General features: G+C 46.7%; 1 protein-coding gene across 3 annotated transcripts in view; it reads right to left on the bottom strand.

Annotated features, from left to right (window-relative positions):
* Window positions 1-17,500, bottom strand: part of RNF220 (ring finger protein 220) — a 349,206-nt gene that overhangs the window by 216,999 nt on the left and 114,707 nt on the right. The window lies entirely within an intron of this gene.

Here is a 17,500-nt window from a genome sequence, read left to right as displayed (position 1 = left end):
ATCCTTACTTTCTTCCTATTACTGAATCCTTCTCCTCCTCCTCCTCCTCCTCCTCTTCCTCTCCGTCCTTCCTCCCTTCCTATTAACACATCCTTCTCTCCGTCCTTCCTTCCTATTACTGGGTCCTTATCTTCCTCCTCCTCCTCCTCCTCTCTGTCCTTCCTTCCTTTCTTCCTATTAACACATCCTTCTCTCCTTCCTCCTCCATGTCCTTTCCTACTTTCTTCCTATTAATACATCCTCTTCTTCCTCCTCCTCCTCCGCATCCTTCCAATCTTCCTATTACTACCTCCTCTTCTTCTTCCTCCTCCTCCCTCGCGTCCTTCCTTCCTTTCTTCCAATTACTTAATCCTCCTGTTCCTCCTCCTCCTCCACGTCCTTCCTTCCTTTCACTACCTTCCTCTTCCTTCCTTCCTTCCTCCTCCTCCTCGTCCGTATTTTCCCTTTCCTCCAATCACTATATCCTCCTCTTCCACGTCCTTCCTTCCTTTCACTACATCCTCTTCCTCTTCCTTCTTCTCCTCCTCCGCATTCTTCCTTCCTTTCTTCCAATCACTCTATCCTCCTCTTCCACGTCCTTCCTTCCTTCCTTTCACTATATTCTCTTCCTTTTCCTCCTCCTCTTCCTCTGCATTCTTCCTTCCTTTCTTCCAATCTCTACATCCTCTTCTTCCTCCTCTTCCTCCGCATCCTTCCTTCCTTTCACTACATCCTCTTCCTCCTCCTCCGCGTCCTTCCTTCCTTTCACTACATCCTCCTCCTCCTCTTCCTCCTCCTCCATGTCCTTCCTTCCTTTCACTACATCCTCTTCCTCCTCCTCCTCCACGTCCTTCCTTTCACTACATCCTCTTCCTCTTCCTCCACCTCCTCCTCCACGTCCTTCCTTTCACTACATCCTCTTCCTCCTCCTCCTCCTGCTCCGCGTGCTGCCCTTGGCCTTGCTCACGGGATCGTGCGTACAGGTCCCTCACGAGACACGCTTTGGCCCCCGTCTCTCACGTTACCCGTGGAGCCTAACGCCCCGGGGGCCCCCGCCATCCTCCTCACTCACCTTACACACTCACGCCAGCGGCCCTTTGGCTTTTGCACTCTCCGGTTTCCACCTCCTCCTCTTCCTCCTCCTCCTCTTCCTCCTCCTCCTCCTACTCTTTCTCCTTCCCCTTCCCTTTCTTCTTCTCCTATCTCTACTCTTTCTTCTCCTCCTCCTCCTCCTCTTCCTCCTCCTCCTCCTCCTACTCTTTCTCCTTCCCTTTCCCTTTCTTCTTCTCCTATCTCTACTCTTTCCTCTCCTCCTCGTCCACCTCCTCCTTCTCTTCCTCCTCCTCCTACTCTTTCTCCTTCCCCTTCCCTTTCTTCTTCTCCTATCTCTACTCTTTCTTCCCCTTCTCCTCCACTTCCTCCTCCTCCTCCTCCTACTCTTTCTCCTTCCCCTTCCCTTTCTTCTCCTATCGCTACTCTTTCTTCTCCTCCTCCTCCTCCTCCTCCTCCTCGTACTCCTACTCTTTCTCCTTCTCCTGCTCTTTTCTCCTCGTCCTCCTCCTCTTTCTCCTACCCCTACTCTTCCTCTTATTCCTACTCCTTTCTTACTCCTCCTTCTCCTATTCCTTCTCTTTCTCCTCCTACTCCTACTCCCATTCCTACTCTTTCTCTTACTCCTCCTATTCCTACTCCTTCTCTTACTCCTCCTCCTCCTCCTACTCTTTCTCCTCCTCCTACTCTTTCTCCTTCTCCTATTCCTACTCTCTTTCTTACTCCTCCTCTTCTTTCTCCTTCTCCTACTCTTATTCTTACTCTCTCTCCTCCTCGTACTCCTACTCTCTCTTTCTTCTATTCCCACTCTTTCTCTTACTCCACCTCCATCTACTCTTTCTCCTGCTCCTGCTCCTGCTCCTCCTCCTCCTGCTTCCTCCTCCTCCACAGCTGTAACGGACACCACCTGGGAAGAAAATGGATCCTACGACGCGTGAGTATGCAGCGCTGTTATCAAAAACGGGGACTGGAGTCGCATTTACACCCGAAGAAAGCGTCCGCAGAGCCTTGATGACGTATGCAAGAGAGACTTAGTCTGTTCATTTATGACGCGCTGTTGCGGAAGTCTTCTCCGGGAGTCTTAAGCTCCTTTCACACGTATCGACTTTTAGCCGTCCACGACACGACGTCGTGGTCGTGATGTGTGAAAGCGTCTGTAGACACATATGGTTATTTGAGAGCACGACGTCGTGTCGTGGGCGGTGCACGGCGAAAAGTCGATACGTGCGAAAGGAGCCTTAGTAGACACACAGGCCATGGAATTCCACCAGTGTATAATAACTTTGTTGTCTCAAAGGCACTAAACGTTTGAGCAACAAAAACGTATGTGATCCAACGTTTGGACCGAAAACTTAACTCACGGGATTTTTTCTTTCCTAATTGATACATTATTTTTTTTTTTAAAGATGCTTCCTTGCAACTACTTGCTGAACATACATTCCTGTGTAAATAAGCCCTTCCATTGGGATTCGAACCGTTACATGAGCCACTGCATCTTACGAAGCATGAACGATACCGTTGTACTAATCCACTGACCGTTAAAAGGAACGACCTGGACCACGACTTGGTTATTCACCAACGGCGCTTGAGTAGTACGGAATGTATTCTTATTTCATCATAACGACTCTCAAATTGTCGGAAGGCTCGCCTGAAACAAGACTCTATGTCAGGGTTCGAATCCCGATGGTAGAGCTTCCATTTGTCATAACGACTCTCATATACTCCTGTTGTTGTTGTTTTTCTTACCAAATAAAACTAGTTAAATTCATGGAAGAAATTGTCCATTTTATGTTCAGTGGTTTTTGTGTATGCATGATTTTATATGTGCTACCGGAAATATGTTTATGTATTATGTGATCCGTATATACACTCGATTCGAAAAAAATATATACATTATGTGATCTGTATATCCACTCATAACCCATTGGGAGTTGTCAGAGTTGAATAAGCTTTCCAAACTTTTCACACTCACAAACGTTTTTAGATGCTGATAGACAAAAAATAAATAAAAAATAATAAATAAAATAAATAAATAAATAAATTAAAGTCTTTAGTACTCACTCCTTCAAACTGTCCTTTTTGATGAACACAATGTTCTCTATCCTTAGAATGTCAAATACATCAGTAACATCCATTCATCATCATAGACGTGACAACAAACTTTCATCCACACTAAAACAAGTAAATTTGTCACTAAAACCTTCATCATCACTAAGAGAAGCAGCAGCAGCACCATACCAAACACTAAACACTACCATCGTGTGTGTGTGTGTGTGTGTGTGTGTGTGTGTGTGTGTGTGTGTGTGTGTGTGTGTGTGTGTGTGTGTGTGTAAGTGATTCACCATAGCCTTGAATCACATGTGCGAATCGTGATCGACAGCTGTCTTATAAAGACATTCACATATTCCATACTATAATTCACTTGTTTTACTTTCAACTTTATCATGAAAGCTGTGCAAAAATAAAAACGAATTAAACACAAACCAAACACAGACACAAACACAAACCAACCACAAGTTGAAGCACAAAGAAACAGACAGGACACAAATCAACGCCAGCTCGCACGCAAGCACAAACGCACACACATATACCCAAGCACCTCCAAACCCTACACCAGGGATGGGCAACCTTGTTCAGTGTGGGTGCCAAAATCAGCCAAATCTTTGATAGTTCTTTTTTCTCGCGTGCCAAGAAAGTAAAACTATAAACCTACATACGAGAATAGCCCCCCTCCCTCCCTTCACCTTCTATAAGGACCCCAAATCCACCGCCCAGCGCAGCATGCAGTTACCCGTGGTCATACAAAAGAAGCTGGAGATTTGTTAGTTTTTTGTTTTAAGATGAGCCCTGGTTTTCGCGTGCCGGAAAAAAGCCGTTAGTGTGTCATGTTTGGCACGCGTGCCAAGGGTTGCCCACACTTGCCCTATACACTACTCCAACCCTCCTCCTCCTCCTCCTCCTCTTCCTCCTCCACGCGTGGCCGCACCTGCACTAAATACAGCCTGTGACGGCGCCAATGCCGCACTTGCGCTGAACCAGTTGAGGTGAATTTGTTTTTATTTCCTATGCAGAAGAGGAGGAGGAGGAAGAAGAAGAGGAGGAGGAGGAGGAGGAGAAGGAGGAGGAGAAGGAGGAGGAGGAGGAGGAGGAGGAGGAGGAGGAGGTGAGTCCGCTGGTGTGGGTGTTGTATTGTCTTTGGGTAATGAAACCTTTATAGTACTTTTAATTCATATTATCAAGAACCACTATCTGTGAGACGCCACTCAGGAGATCTAGGACGAGTCGCGACGGGAGTTGGAACATGCAACAGTTGGCACAATCACAGTTGTCAAGTACATTTCCGTTCATTATGAAATAAATGTCGGTCAAGGATACATTATAGCTGCCAGAGAGTCGCCCGGGTCGAGCAGAGGGGTGCGTAGGTCGTCGGAAGCGTTTTCTGAGGGTCCGCGCGAGGCTATTTTCGGTTTTCTTCGTCGTCGGCGCCGTCGTGAGAAAGAGAAGGTCGGGGAGCGTTCGGTAGATGAAGAGAAGTGAGAAAAAAGGAGGAAGAGGGGAGGGAGGAGGAAGAAGAGGGGGAAGAGAAAGAGGGGGAGGAGGAAGAGGGGGAGGAGGAGGAGGGGGAGGAGGAGAGGGAGGAGGAGGAGGACGAAGAGGAGGAGGAGGACGAAGAGAAGGAGTGCGACGCTACGTCGTACGACGAGGTCATCGAGGAGTTTGGCTCGCGCTAATGGACACAGATGGATTACAAGCAGCAGCGAAGAGGAGGAGGAAGAGGAGGAAGAGGAGGAGGAGGAAGAAGAGGGAGTTGGCTGCGAATGCACGACGTAAAGATGAGACTTGGGGTTTATATCACCAATTTTTTTCTTATTTATTAATAAATTTATTTTCTTATTATTCGTAGAGAGCGACTGGATGAACTGATTTATCTCTGATGAGTAGCATAACTCGGGTTAATTGCTGCTTGGTGACGACGTTTCGTATGTCTAGCAAAACCTTCCAATCATAAAATAATTTTAGAAAATAATAAAACTTGTGCATTAAGGTCTCCCAGGTGACCCGAGAGATGAAGGCAGTGGGTATATTTTGTCCGATTGTGATCAAATGTTATAAGCTTTGATAAAGACACTGAGATCGAAACGTCAGCGTTAAATTCTCCTACTATTTCCTCATTTCTTTCTCCACCATCATTCAAAATCTTGATCAAGTAACTGTGGAGACTGTTGACTATGTTTCACTGGAACTCGATATTTTTTCGTCACAATTTGAGGCTTCTTCAGAGTGTGGACTACGATATGTCTATGGCCAGCACCACCACCACCACCTCCACCACCTCCACCACCATCACTACCACTACCACAGTACTTGTCTGAGGCGGTTTTGGAATGATCGGAGGTTGGGGGGACGGGCTGAGAGGTATTGTATTCCGTCAGCAACAAGTAACACATCTGTCTCAGGGTACAGTAGCGTACCAATGAGATGGGGTTTGTTGAGGTGTTAGAAAATATATATTGAAATCAGATAATGGAATAGGAGTAGAGAATTATTATTACTAATATTATTTTTTTTCGGGGGGGGGAGGTGAGTCAGACACAAGGACTATAGAATTGTTATTACTATTATTTTTTTTCGGGGGGGAGGGGGGGGAGTCAGATAATGGAACAGAAGGACTAGAGAATTATTATCATTTTTTCGGGGAGGGGGTGGGGAGGGTGAGTCTCCAATCTTAAAAAGAAAGCTGAGATGACGAAGACGACTTGTGACTAACCGACAGACTCTTGGTGAAGACTTCTGCGCATTCACGCACCCGAAGGCGGGACCTTCTCTTCATCTCAATTTCCTCCTGACCCCCGTCTTCCTTTTTTTTTTTTTTTTTTTGTCCTCTTCTCCTGTATCCTCTCCTCCTATGTTTCCTTTTCCTTCTCCTCGTCCTCCTCTTCCTCAATCTCCTCCTCATCCTCCTCTTCGTCCTCCTCCTCTTTCTCCTTCTCCGCCTTCTCAATTACCTCCTTCAATGCTCCACCATACCCTTCTTTCGTCTCCTCCTCCTCCTCCCCCCCTCCTCCTCTTTCTCCTTTCTCTTCCTCCGGTGCCTCGATTGCTTCATCATGAAACCAATCCGCTCCTCCAATCCTAACTCCTCAACCCCATCCTCCTCCTTCTCCTCCTCTTACTCTTCCTCCTCCTACTACTCTTCTTCCTCTCAATTTTTCTCTTTCTCCTACTCTTTCTACTTTTCCTCCTCCTCCTCTTCTTCAACACGCTCCTCCTCTTCTCCTTCCTTCTCCACAATCCCCCCCTCCTCCTCCTCCTCCTCCTCCTCCTCCTCCTCCTCCTCCTCCTCGTCCCTTTCCTTCTCCTCCTCCTCCTCTTCCCCTTCCTTTTCCTCAACCCCCTCCCCCTCTTTCCCTTTTTCCTCTTCCCCTTCCTACTCCTCTTCCCCTTCCTCCTCCTCTTCCCCTTCCCCCTCCTCTTCCCCTTCTCCCCTTTCCTCCTCCTCCTCTTCCCTTTCCTCCTCTTCCTCCTCTTCCCCTTCCTCCTCCTCTTACACCAGTTCCTCTTTCGGGGCCTCATCATCTTCACCGCCCGCGTTCCTTTCCCGTAATTAGGTGAGAATATGCGATGGGAATGAAGGAGTATATACTATATGGTATTGAGGAAGGGATGAGGGGGCTGAGAGGACTGGGGGCTGAGGGGGCTGGAGGCTGAGGGGGCTGGGGGCTGAGGGGGCTGGGGGCTGAGGGGGCTTGGGGCTGAGGGAGCTGAGGAATTCGAATTCTGTGCTTTCTTGTATTCATAAGAACATAGGAATGGAGGAGACTGCAAGAGACCATAAGGCCTACATTAGGCAGTTCCATGTCCCGTACCACCTGTCGTCCCTGTCCATAAAGTTATCTCATCTTTTTCTAAAACAACCATTTGCTTCTTCGCTCACTATATAGTTACTAAGTTTATTCCATTCGTTAACTACTCTGTTGGTAAACCAGTTCTAGCCTATTTCTTTCTGAAAGGATTACAAAGGATTACAAAGGCGGAGCACGCCGACAGGAGACCTTTTGGTCCATATCAAGGTCGGATGAGAAAAAAAATCTAATAAATAAATGAATAAATAAAAATATAATGAAGTAAATATATTGGTTCAATTAGATTCATTACTATTTAAACCAGTCATCCATAAGGAACTAAGATAAAAGGAGTAAAAGGAGTTTTTGTTTTTATAAAAATCAAGAAAGTAAAAGGACTTTTTGTGTTTTGATGAAAATCAAGACACCCGAACACCGATATCCTCTGTGCTACGAATAAAAACTAATGTGGCACTTACGATATGTATGTGTGTGTGTGTGTGTGTGTGTGTGTGTGATCTGTGTGTGTTTTTACCTAATTGTGTGTAACTAAATGTGGTATATAGGTTAAGGAGCAATGCTCTTCGGGTCCCGCCTTCTCTCCAATGCGGTGTGTCTGTCTGTCTGTCTGTGTGTGTGTGTGTGTGTGTGTGTGTGTGTGTGTGTGTGTGTGTGTGTGTGTGTGTGTGTGTGCTCTCGCGCGCGTGAAGAGTTGCAGCCAGGGAAGGGGAGCAAGGTTGGAGGAAGACAGTAATCCGACAAGAGGACCAAGACAAAAATCGTAAGGAACTGGATGTAGTCACGGTTGATGAGGGGAGGAGGAAGGAGGGGAGGAGGGAGGGAGGAGGGAAGAAGGAGGAGGGAGGAGGGAGGAGGGAGGAGGAAGGAGGAAGGAGGGAGGAGGAAGGAGGGAGGGAGGAGGAAGGAGGGAGGGAGGAGGAAGGAGGGCAAGTAGATAGGGGGGCATCGGGGGGGGGGGAGAGCTGGGTTGAAGGAAGAAGGGAACTGTCCCAAATGTTACTCAAAGGTAAATCATATCGTGTGACGTTGTCCAGAACAAAATATAAATAAACGTGCACCATATACAACTACAGACAGTTCACACACGCGCGCGCACATACACACACAATGTGTATATATATACAGATATATATATATATATATATATATATATATATGTGTGTGTGTGTGTGTGTGTGTGTGTGTGTGTGTGTGTGTGCGTGTGTGTATGTGTGTATGTGTGTATGTGTGTATACTGTGAAAGTATATTCTATATTCAACTGTGGTATTACTAGTTCCTCATAAATTTTTTAAAATCACATCAAATCCATCCGACGCCCTTTAATACTCCTTCGTCTTCGTGGACGTGGCTAAAGTGTTGGAGATGATTCCCGGATGATTTGAACTTCATATTTGTTCTGTGTTTATCATTACTTGTTTGATTCACATTTATTATTAGTTATATGTCAATTTATTATCAATTACTCTTTACCTGTTTGTTTATTATTTAATTATACCTATGCATTTATTTTATTTATTATTATTTACATCATTATATTCATATTTATTTATTTATTAATTTATTTATTTAACATTATAATTTTTTCCGCATCCGACCTAGTTATGGACCAAAAGGTCTCCTGTCGGCATGCTCAGCCTTTGTAATCTTTTGTACTATGCCACGCTGCACAGCCCTTTCCTTCTCTGTCCCTCTGTACACTGTGCTGGTCTCGCGTTCCTTTAGTTATTGGTTCGAATCCTGCACTCACTCCTCTCCGATTCCTTAACAGTTCAAGCACATATACATTGGGCAAAGGTGACGGCTTCGGCCGCAGCTACTGAGCACCTCCTGGTGTAGATTCCTCACTTTCTTCTCCTCTTTCTGTCCTTAATTTGAGTGAGATTTGAGTGAAATTTGAGGAAGACTACATTCTAGATATGGACGAGCTATTTAGACTCTTAGATATTTGTTCTTTGTGGGGAGAAATACAATTAGAAGACTTAGTGTCGGTGAAACTAACGAGAGAGAGACACACACACACAGAGAGAGAGAGAGAGAGAGAGAGAGAGAGAGAGAGACAGAGAGGGGAGAGGGAGGGGGGAGAGGAGAGAGAGGGAGGGGAAAAGGAGAGAGAGAGGAGAAAGAGAGAGGGAGGGGAGAGGAGAGAGAGGAGAAAGAGAGAGGGCGGGGAGAGAAGAGAGAGGGGAGAGAGAGAGAGGGGGGAGCGAGAGAGGAGAGAGAGAGGGAGAGAGAGAGAGAGAGAGAGAGAGAGAGAGAGAGAGAGAGAGAGAGAGAGAGAGAGAGAGAGAGAGAGAGAGAGAGAGAGAGAGAGAGAGAGAGAGAGAGAAAGAGAGAGAGAGAGATAGATAGAGGGATCGTTTTAACATTTAACCGAGGGATGAAACTGGAATTGGTTCTGAGTAGAGAGCTGGAAATAAAGACGAGGGAAGGAACGAGGAGGGGGAGTAGAAGAAGTGGGGGGGAAGGAGTGGGGGGAGTGTGGGGGGATCTAGAGTACACAGGAGCGCCATCGCCGCCTGCAGGGGTAGGTGGACATGATACAGCGCAACACGAGAAGTGAAAAAAGGCGAAAAAATGGGTAAGGTGAGACTCGACAGAAAATGATGGGAGAGCCGCGGAAACCATAAGGGACGGGGGGCGGGGGGAGAGTGGGAAGGGGGGAGAGTGGAGGAATGGGGGGAGAGAGGGGAAGAGTTGTTTGTGGTCACAGGGGCTGTGGGGGAGAGTGGGAGGGGGGAGAGTGGAAGGGGGGAGTGGAGGAGTGGGGAGAAGAGTGGGAGGGGGAGTGGGGGGAGAGAGGAGGAAGAACTGTTTGTGGTCACTGGGGCTGTGGGGGGAGAGTGGGGGGAGTGGGAGTGGGGAGTGGGAGGGGGAGAGTGGGGGGAGTGGGAGGGGGAGTGGGAGGGGGAGAGTGGGAGGAGGGAGAGTGGGAGTGGGGAGTGGGAGGGGGAGGGGGGAGAGTGGGAGGGGGGGAGTGGGGGGAGAGTGGGAGGGGGAGAGTGGGGGGAGACAGGGGGGAGTTGCTGTTAGTGGTCACAGGTGCTTTTTGCCCGTCCTGATTAGCCTCATCGCCATGAAATGCATGGGTTAAAGGCTTTCACAAGGATGATACAGGCAAGGTCACCATACTAAGACAACAGGGTAGGACTCTTAGTACATATATATACCAAAGGCTTTCCCCTCGCCCTTTACAAGGGAGGTAGCCAAAAGACAAAGGCATAGGAATCACTCCCACCCATTCCATCCCCTACATACTCCACTCCCTTCTACCCTCTTCCCTCCCTCTTATCTTGGCACCTCTTAGATGACGGGTCATCCCTGCATCATGTCCAATGCCCCGGGTCAGAGGCAGAGTCCGTGATTCTGAAAAGGACTCTTAGTAATGGATTTAAACTGGACAAATATAAGTTTAATAAAGAAATAGGCAAAAACTGGTTTACCTATTGAGTGGTTAACGAACTGAATAGGCTTAGTTAGCAAGTACTGAGCGCTGAAACAACTGACTGTTTTTAGAGATAACTTAATGGATGGGGATGACAGGTGGTAAGGGACACGGAACTGCCTAGTGTAGGCCTTATGGTCTCTTGCAGTCTCCTCCATTCTTATGTTATTATGACTGTTATTCTGGTAATAGGAGTTACTCGAAGAAGAAGAAGAAGAAGAAGAAGAAGAAGAAGAAGAAAAAGAAGAAAGGAAGAAGAAGAAGAAGAAGAAGAAGAAGAAGAAGAAGAAGAAAGGAAGAAGAAGAAGAAGAAAGGAAGAAGAAGAAGAAGAAGAAGAAGAAGAAGAAGAAGAAGAAGAAGAAGAAGAAGAAGAAGAAGAAGAAGAAGAAGAAGAAGAAGAAGAAGAAGAAGAAGAAGAAGAAGAAGAAGAAGAAGAAGAAGAAGAAGAAGAAGAAGAAGAAGAAACGAACGATGAGCTCTTTGGGTCGTTCCAAACCTGACGTCATCACAAATATAACCCCTTTCCCTCCTCCTTCCCCTCCCCTCCACTCCCTCCCAATTCACCCTTACTCGCCTCAAAAAAAAAAAAAAAAAAAAAAAAAAGGTCATGGGCATCATGTCGCCGTGAAATGAAGGATCAGCGTCATCCGAGTGTTAACAGGAAGTCCGTATCTTTGGTGGAGCGCCCAGTGGTCGTCGACCGCCCAGAACGCCCTCTACCGAGGGGCGTGGAGCTCAGGCCGGAACGAGGTCATAAACGGTCGGGGCTTTTCTTGGACTCCCTAAAGTGTTACGCCGTGATGATAGTGATTATATATATATATATATATATATATATATATATATATATATATATATATATATATATATATATATAATATATATATATAGTATATACTGTGTATGTATTATTATTATTTATTTATTTATTTTTTTGCTGGCCAGGACTTGTGGAAGGTGGAGAGGGAAGAAGAGGAAGAGGAGGAGATGGAGGAGAAGATGGAGGAGGAAGAGTAGGAAGAAGAGAAGGAGGAGGAGGAGGAGGAGGAGGAGGAGGAGGAGGAGGAGGAGGAGGAGGGGGAGGAGGAGGAGAACCGAACCTAACTCTTCTCCTTAATAGGACCGCCGCCGCCGCCGCGGCCGTTTGGGAGATGGCAGCCCCGTAGGCCCACGTGTTGTGGCCACGATCTGATGCACAGACACGATCGACTCTGTATCAGGTACTACGCCCTACTGCCCCATCCTCCCAACTCACTCTCCCCCCCACCCGCCCCGTCTCTCTCTCTCTCTCACTCCCCCCGTCTCTCTACCCCTCCCCCGTCTCTCTCTCTCTGTCTGTATACATCTCTCTGCCTGTCTCTCACTCTCTCTTTTTCTCTCTCTTTCCCACTCTCTCTCTCTCTCTCTCTCTCTCTCTCTCTCTCTCTCTCTCTCTCTCTCTCTCCTTCCCTTTCCCTCCCCCACCACATTCGTCTCCCCCTTCCCTCCCCTCCCTCCTCCTCTTGCTCTTTTTCATTAAGCCTTTCTTTTACTCTTACATTTCCTCTCCTCTTATTTCGGTTTCCAGTTCAGTAACCGATACAACGTTTGATTCCCCTTTGTTCTACCAGCCGTTCCCTTTTACTTTTCTGCTTCTGCTTGGACGATGGTGTGGTCTCGAGGAAATACAAGTGCGCACTTTTGTTTCATAGGTCACATTACCCGTCTTGGTCCTCTCTACCCTCTCCCCCTCCTCCTCTTCCTCCTCCTCCTCTTCGTCTTCCTCCTCTTCCTCTTCCTTCTTTCCCTATTCAACCCCACATATCCGGGAGAGCCGATAGAGAAGCTCTACCTACGTACCTGTCCACGTTCCTATCTACCTACCCTATCCCCATGCCAGCTTGCCTGTTTACCTCGCCCTCCAAGTGGGAGCGGAGCATATCCGAGAAGGAGCATAACGCGAGGCGAGAGGGGGGGTGGGGGGTGGAGGGGGGGAGAGGACCGCGAAGGGTGGGAGAGACGACTGCAAATCCTTCTTGCCTTACGACCCAGCAGTGCGCGGTTCCCCCATCACCCCCTTCCCTGCTTGCGGCTCGCCGCAGCTCCGGGCTTGGGTTTCGCGGCCGTACTGTCACGCCCTCGCCACCCGGCGGCGGCGGCGGCGGCAACCACCCACTGTCTTAGCCGCTCCCGCTGCCGCTGCGCCCCACTTCTTCGCCGCTCACCTGCTTGCTGATCCTGACGAGGTCGCCAACGCCCTCAGCGTTCGCTCCTGCTGTTGCTGGTGGTGTTGCAGGATGGGTTGGCAACACTGACGAGTTCTTGGCGACGGGTATGTATGTATGTATGTGTGTAGTAGTATTATATGCAGGTTAACTGCAGGAAGAAAGCACCAATAGTGAGAAAGGCTACTCACTACTAACTTCGTGGATTTTCACTTTTGCCATGTTTATTTATGTGTATACATATGTACACACACAAAAATATATATATATATATACATATATATATATATATACATGTGTGTGTGTGTGTGTGTGTGTGTGTGTGTGTGTGTGTGTGTGTGTGTGTGTGTGTGTGTGTGTGTGTGTGTGTGTGTGTGTGTGTGCATGCATACACGTGTGCATTACGTAGATGGCACGGCTGACGGGGACCTGCACGAGGTGTCCCAGCCAGGTAACAATTTGTTGTTGTTCTTCTTCTTCGCTACTGGTGCCACCAGCTGATTTCCTTCATCTGTGTAGTAGTCCCAGCCCCCACCCCACCGGCTGCTCCACATTTAAACCCCCAACCCACCCCCACCCCGGCTCCTGGTGGCAATAATTTCTTTGGCTCCGGCAAATAGGCTCCTCTGTTCATCTTCGTGGCACTCACTCCCCCTCCTCCCCCTACGATGGCGTGTATCGGCTGATTGGATTAATATATATATATATATATATATATATATATATATATATATATATATATATATATATATATATATATATATATATACACATATGAGGTGTTTAGAATAGAAAGGGGAAAATGCTTGGCTTATGCGTAAGCCATTTTGCCTCTTAACATGAAGCGCTCTAGGAACCATATTTCCGTAACGAGGCAGTATGGCATTTGCCCCTTTCTATTCTAGACGCCTTATACATATATATGTAATGTATGTGGGTCGCGCGGTAGACCAGTGGATACCGTATCGAACTCTGGAGCAGGTGGTCGTGAGTTGGACTCTCGGGACCCGCTGCGGGCTCCTTGCGTTGGTTCCCGAGAGTTCTGGATAGCCGGGGAGGCGACCCCACTCAGTCCGCTGTATCAGTGTCTTTCATTCTCATGAATTCCAACTACTCACGACGGCGACGTCTACCTTTTGCTACCCTACAGGACATTAAAATATATAAAAATAAGGAGTATGTATGTAGGCATGTATATATATATATATATATATATATATATATATATATATATATATATATATATATGCACTAGTTTCACAAAACACACGTGAATACACACAATATGCTAAACACCACAGTGAAAGGAAATTTAAAAACATTTTAATCCGAGCGATTTCGTGATAAAATCATATCTTGTAATCCTTGAAGATGTGATTATATCACGAAAGCGCTCGGATTCAAAATTCTAATTTCCCTTCAATGTGGTGTTTAGCACACACACACACACACACACATATATATATATATATATATATATATATATATATATATATATATATGCACACATACACCTAAAGTGACTAAACACATTATTGTGTATCTGAACAGCGTGAAACTGCATGTGCGTGCGTTTGCGCCCAGAAGGATTCTTGGTCACATTATCATCGTTTAGTTTACTGGGTAAAGAATCCACAAGAATAATTATACCTTTGTGTTCATAACTTTCAGAATCCCGCCCACCTTCATGCTAATAAACTTCTTTCGGCCCTCCTGGAGATCCGTAACCTAACCCGCCTTCAACTTCAATCCGATTTCCCGTCCAGGCGAATTCCCTCCCGGAGGACAAAGACTAGCCGCAGACTGGGTACGGCCCACAGCCTTCAATTGCAACTATCCACCATCCCAGAAATACATTCTACTAGATAAGACGGTGGTTCTCATCCTGAGGGCCGTGGGTGCCCCCCAAGGGAATCGTGACTAAAATTCAGGGATGAGGTTTATGGTCTGCTGTTACGAATGATACATTTCAATATAATGTGAAGGATCTGAATCAAAATAGATAAACAAATAAAAACAAATAAATAAATAAATTCTATCACTCTGTCCTGGCAGAAGTTAATTATGATTGTCAGCTTTGTAATAAAGCAAAGGCCTCGTCTTCGTCATAATTTTATTTACTTATTTATTTATTTTACCTTTTCTGGCGGGGTGGGATTCGGCAGGAAGATGAAGGGGAACCATACAAATGTTGAGAACTCATGAAGGAAGGGGGGGAGGGGGTGATTAAGGAGTTGAGAACCACTGAGCTTAGGCCAAACTCTCCCAAGTTGCTGTAAGACAACACTTATACTGTATAATCCCTGTTAGGCCCCAAATGAAGTTCTCCGTACCAACATACACGCGCACATGCACACACACACACACACACACACACACACATACACACACACACACATGCACACACATACAAACACACACACATACACACACACACACACACACATACACACACACATACAAACAAACACACACACACACACACATACATACACACACACACACACACATAAACACACACACACACATACACACACACACACACACTGGCTATTTATAGAATCATGAAATGAATAGAAATCCTAGACAGGAGTGATTTATTAAAACGGGACAATGGAAAAACAAGAGGACACAAAAAGAAACTCAAAAAGGATAACTATAGAAGATATCTGAAAAAATAGCTTCCCACATAGAGTACTGGATACCTGGAATAATTTAGATAAAGAAACAGTGTGTGCACACACTATTCAAGATTTTAAGAAAAAAAATTGATGCTGAAAGATACAAAGACGGGTCACCACGAGCATATCTCCCTTCCCGTGTAATACAACTAGGTAAATATACAAAATCGATGACGCAGTGGTTAGAGTTTCCGGCCGCCACTACGGCGGTCCGGGTTCGAACTCCCGCCCAGGGCTTAAATAATTTCAGTATCGCTGCGCTGCGGGTCGTTACTCCAACTCTTGTGGGCGGGGAGTTGTGTGTGTGTGTGCGTGTAAGGTCACAGCATTACCGATGGATCGGTCATATATGAGCCCTGAGCTCTCTTCCGGGAGGGAAATAACTGACGATCACGAGTCCAGCACGTGATTCAAAGACCATGGGGGGGGGAGAGAGAGAGAGAGAGAGAGAGAGAGAGAGAGAGAGAGAGACGTACACAAATATTACAAAAGTAACGTATTTCAATATTTCTGTTCTGGTGACTCACGCTATGCAATCGTATGTATTCGTGGGGTGGGGAGGGGACCTGACATCGGCCCTCCATTTTGGGGCCTTAACGACGGGATCAGCCACGATGGAGAGGACGGAATGGGGGTGGGGGTGGGGGGGGTCATTGAGGACGACTCCCACTCCCACTCCCACCCCGACTCCCAATTAGGTCAAGGACTCACGACCCAAAGCAGATTTTCAAAATTATTACAAAGATTACAAAGGATTACAAAGGCGGAGCATGCCGACAGGAGACCTTTTGGTCCATAACTAGGTCGGATACGAAAAAAACATAATAATAAATAAATAAATAAAAATGATAATATAAATAATAATAAAAAAAATGCATAGGTGTAGTTAAATAATAAAGAAACAGATAAATAGTACATAATAATAAGTTGATAGATTAATAATAACAAATGAAAATCAAGCAAACAATAATAAACTATTCATCAAGTTCCAGGGATTCTGTACATACAACTCCCATTGTTTGGGGGGATGGTGGTGGTAGTGATGATGATGATGGTGATGATGATGATGGTGGTGATGATGATGATGATGGTGACGACGACGATGACGACGACGACGACGATGACGACAACCGACGATGATGATGATGATGATGACGACGATAATGATGATGATGATGATGATGATGATGATGATGACGGTGGTGACCACGATAATGATGATGATGGTGGTGACGACGACGACGATGATGATGATGATGATGATGATGATGATGATGATGATGATGATGATGATGATGATGATGATGATGATGATGATGATGATGACGAAGATGATGACGACGACGGCAACGACGACGATGATAATGGGGGTCCTCCAAGTCCGTGACTGTACCCAACCCACCCTAGCAAGCCAGTGCGTGCGTGCGTGCGTGCGTGCGTGCGTGCGTGTGTGTATGTGTGCGTGCGTGCATGCTTGCGTCGCCAAATACGACGAAGCGCGAACCCATTTCTCGCCCCTATTGGGCGACACAAAACACAACACCACCCCACCCCCTCCTCCTCCTCCTCCTCCTCCCCCTCCCCTCCTCCTCCTCCTCCTCCTCCTCACCTGAGCCAGGATAATGTAGAATTACCTCGTTTCTGAGAACGTAATTCATCCACCACCCAACCCACTTCTCCAGATCGGTGATATGCATTACGGGTTTGGTGCCGTCCAAGGGTAGGGAGGGGAGGGAGGGTAGGAAGGGAAGGGAGGGTAGGAAGGGAGGAAAGGGAGGGGAGAGAGGAAAGGGAGGGGAGAGAGGGTAGGAGGGGAGGGGAGGGTAGGAGGGGAGGGGAGGGGAGGGAGGAAAGGGAGCGGAGGGAGGGTAGGGAGGGAAGGGAGGGAAGGGAGGGAGGGTAGGGAGAGAGGGTAGGGAGGGAGGGAAGGGAGGGAAGGGAGGGGACGATTTTGTGCATTTAAGAAGGGAGAAAGGGGAAAGGGAAAAGGGGAAGGGGTTGGACTCTAGACTGAAGGGGACTTTGATAGATCCCGACCCCCCTTCCCTGGCCTCCAGTGAAGTGATCCATCTAATCAAGGCATTTGGGTGGCGGCAATGAATGTCTTTATAAAAAAAATTCGGACCAACTGTAGAATTACCCCCCACACACACACACACAAACACACACACACACACACACTCACACACTGATGAACTGTAGAAATTTCACCCCAACTAATATAGTTTAGGTTAGGTTAGATTAGGTCAGGTTAGGTTATGTATCACGACCCATAATC

This window comes from Oratosquilla oratoria, chromosome 23 (genome assembly GCF_046742065.1).
Source record: "Oratosquilla oratoria isolate Oo_2021 chromosome 23, ASM4674206v1, whole genome shotgun sequence".
Classification (NCBI taxonomy): Eukaryota; Metazoa; Arthropoda; class Malacostraca; order Stomatopoda; family Squillidae; genus Oratosquilla; species Oratosquilla oratoria.
Note: the sequence above shows the minus strand (reverse complement) of the source record. Positions and strands in the feature narration are given on the sequence as shown.